This window comes from Bison bison, unplaced genomic scaffold (genome assembly GCF_000754665.1).
Source record: "Bison bison bison isolate TAMUID 2011002044 unplaced genomic scaffold, Bison_UMD1.0 scf7180017864072, whole genome shotgun sequence".
NCBI classification, from domain to species: Eukaryota; Metazoa; Chordata; class Mammalia; order Artiodactyla; family Bovidae; genus Bison; species Bison bison.
Genome location: NW_011494644.1, coordinates 7077253 through 7079774, shown reverse-complemented (window position 1 = coordinate 7079774; position 2522 = coordinate 7077253). Strand labels below are relative to the sequence as shown.

The following is a 2522-nucleotide window of genomic DNA, read 5'->3' as shown; positions in this document are numbered from 1 at the left end:
TGACTGCAGCCATGAAATTAAAAGACGCTTACTCCTTGGAAGGAAAGTTATGACCAACCTAGATAGCATATTCAAAAGCAGAGACATTACTTTGCCAACAAAGGTTCGTCTTGTCAAGGCTATGGTTTTTCCTGTGGTCATGTATGGATGTGAGAGTTGGACTGTGAAGAAGGCTGAGCACTGAAGAATTGATGCTTTTGAACTGTGGTGTTGGAGAAGACTCTTGAGAGTCCCTTGGACTGCAAGGAGATCCAACCAGTCCATTCTAAAGGAGATCAGCCCTGGGATTTCTTTGGAAGGAATGATGCTAAAGCTGAAACTCCAGTACTTTGACCACCTCATGCGAAGTGTTGACTCATTGGAAAAGACTCTGATGCTGGGAGGGATTGGAGGCAGGAGGAGAAGGGGACGACAGAGGATGAGATGGCTGGATGGCATCACTGACTCGATGGACGTGAGTCTTGGTGAACTCCGGGAGTTGGTGATGGACAGGGAGGCCTGGCGTGCTGCGATTCATGGGGTCGCAGAGTCGGACATGACTGAGCGACTGAACCAAACTAAACTGAAGGAGGCAAAAGACCTATACTCTTAAAGTACAAGACACTGGTGAACGAAATTGAAGATGATACAGATAGAAAGATATGCTGTGTTCTTGGATTGGAAGAATCAATATTATTAAAATGACTATATCACCCAAGGCAATCTACAGAGTCAATGAAATCCTTATCAATTACCAATGACATTTTCCTCAAAACTAAAACAAGTGATTTAAAATTTTCTATAAACCTTCCCTGGTGGCTAAGAGGTTAAAGCGTCTGCCTGCAATGCAGGAGACCTGGGTTCGATCCCTGGTTTGGGAAGATCCCCTGGAGAAGGAAATGGCAACCCACTCCAGTATTCTTGCCTAGAGAATCCCATGGACAGAGGAGCCTGGTGGGCTACAGTCCACGGGGTCACAGAGTCGGATACAACTGAGCAACTTCACTTTTACTTCACTTTCACTTTATGGAAACATAATGGTCCCCAAATACCCAAAACAATTTTGAGAAAGAAAAACAGAGCTAGAGGAATCATACTTCTTGACTTCAGACTATGCTTCAAAGTTACAGTGACCAAAACAGTATGGTACTGGCACAAAATCAGATACATAGATCAACGGAACAGGAGAGTGAGCCCACAAATAAACCCATGGGCTAATGGTCAGTTAATCCATGACAAAGTAGGCAAGAATATAAAATGGATAAAAAACAGTCTCTTCAATAAGTGGTGCTGGGAAAATGGGATAGTTACATGAAAAATGAATGTTGTGTACATGAATGAAGGTACATGAAAACAATTACATGAAAGAAAGAATGAAAATAGAATATTCTCTAATATTAATACAAAAATAAAATGGATTAGAGACCTAAATTTTAGACCAGATACTAATAGAACTCCTAGAGGAAAACTTAGGCAGAATAATCTTTGATATAATTTGCAGCAGTATTTTTTTGCATCCATCTCCTAAAGTAATGGCAATAAAAGCAAAAAAACTAAAACAAATGGGACTTAATTAAACTTAGAGGTTTTTAGACAGCAAATGAAATCATTAACAAAATGAAAATATAGCCTACAGACTGGAATAAAATATTTTCTAACAATGTGACCAACAAGGGGCTAATATCTGAAATGACAAATAGCTCATATAACTCAATATCAAAAAAACAACCTGATTTAAACAATTGGGCAGAGGATAGATGTTTTCCCAAAGAAGACATACAGGTGGTCAACAGGCAAATGAAAATGTACTCATCTAATCATCAGGGAATATCTCACGTTATCAAAAAGACAAGAATAACAAGTATTGGTAAGGACGTGGAGAAAAGAGAACACTCACGCACTGTTGGTGAGAATGTAAATTGGTATATTCACTATGGAAAACAATATGGAAGTTCCGCAAAAAATTAAAAAAATAAAACTACCATATGAGCTGGCAAATTCCACTTCTGGGTGTTTATCCAAAGAAGGCAAACACACTAGTTTGAGAAGCTATACATACCCCTATGTTCACTGCAGCATTGTTTACAATAGCCAAGATATGCTAGCAACCTATGTACCCACACATAGATGAATGAATAAAGATGTGGTATATAAATACAATGGACTATGACTCAGTCGTAAAAAAGAATGAAATCTTTCCATTTGTGACAACATGGATGGATGCATAGAAGGTTATTATGCTAGGCGGAATAAGTCAGATAGAAAAACAAATGTTTTATGATTTCGCTTACATGTGGAATCTAAAAACCAAAAAAGAAAAGAAACAAAGGAAAAACCAGAAACAGACTCATAGATACAGAGACAAAAATGATGGTTGCCAGGCAGGGGATGTGGGGACGGTAGAATGGAAGAAACAGGTGAAGGGGATTAGGAGGTACAAACTTTCAGCTGTAAGATACATAAGTCATGGGGATGTTACGTACACATAGGGAATATAGTCAATGATATTGTAACAACCTGTGTAATGACAGATGATAACTTGT

General features: G+C 38.7%; 1 non-coding gene across 1 annotated transcript; it reads left to right on the top strand.

The window, feature by feature from the left end:
• Positions 1-788: 788 nt before the first annotated feature.
• TRNAC-GCA lies at positions 789-860 on the top strand. Its single transcript has one exon. It is a non-coding gene; the product is annotated as a tRNA-Cys (tRNA).
• The last annotated feature ends 1662 nt before the right edge of the window (positions 861-2522 follow it).